The following is a 1008-nucleotide window of genomic DNA, read 5'->3' as shown; positions in this document are numbered from 1 at the left end:
CGTATGTGCTCTGTTGTCTTCTCAGGGGCTCATTTGCAAACTGAGCAGTAGAGAAAGCACGTATGTGGGTGCAGCATTACCTGGCTGGCACAAGTGGCAAAGAACAATCTTGAATGCCCATTTTGAACACCACAAAGTTTAATGTTACAAACTAGTTCCATGCGATGCATCAAAAAAACCGCTTCCTGTGGTGCATTCACCAGTGTTCATAGTATCTAGTGAATAGTATCAGAAAATACAAGTTTTAAGGCTAACACTGTTTTGTATATTGTTCTCCCAAAAAGGCTAATTATCTTGGGAACTGATTGACTGACTTGGATAATGGCTTATTTGAGATTTGTGAGAAAAAGCAGCCAGACTAACAAGTTTCACGGGGTTTGGCTTGGAAAACTAAGATTGTTTTTAGGACACACGTCCCCCCTTAATAAGTTCGTGGTCAAGGTCTCTGCCATATCGAGGCCCGAGACGGATAGACAGTTGGGCTCCTTTATTCGCCAGTCCTGAGCAGTTCTCGGTATGTCCGGAACTGCTGTCGCAATAGAAAATCTATGGGTGGTGGTAAAACATCTTTGGCAAAAAAAATGAAGCTGCTCTGGAACAGTTCTGAGAAGTCCAAAATGGCAAATACGAGACTTGTCAACGTGTGTAGCAAGAGCATGCAGGCAGCAGCAATTGGTAGTTGAAGAAAAAAATTAGTGCCCTTCCACGCTGAAGAAGGATGACCAGAGAAGCTGGCCGCAGTCCACGGTGTGCTTAAACAACAATTTAGTAATTTTCGATTGAGCGTACTATCTAACCAATTAGAAGAATTAAACTTGGAATGACCCAAGCTTTATTCTAGTGGACAAAGATGGAGCTGTCTGTTTTCCTCCCGGGTTTTTGTGTAACACACCAACTCAATGCGCTCGACCCTGAGGACACTGGACGGGTCAGATTGGGCTGTTTGATGTCCTCATTTAAATTTCCCGCCAGCACAACAGACAGGGCGTGAAACCTGTCGCTGCGCGT

This window comes from Haemaphysalis longicornis, unplaced genomic scaffold (assembly GCF_048455015.1).
Source record: "Haemaphysalis longicornis isolate Haplotype H1 unplaced genomic scaffold, Haemaphysalis longicornis Haplotype H1 scaffold_6, whole genome shotgun sequence".
In the NCBI taxonomy this organism is placed as follows: Eukaryota; Metazoa; Arthropoda; class Arachnida; order Ixodida; family Ixodidae; genus Haemaphysalis; species Haemaphysalis longicornis.
This window is presented reverse-complemented; position numbering follows the sequence as displayed.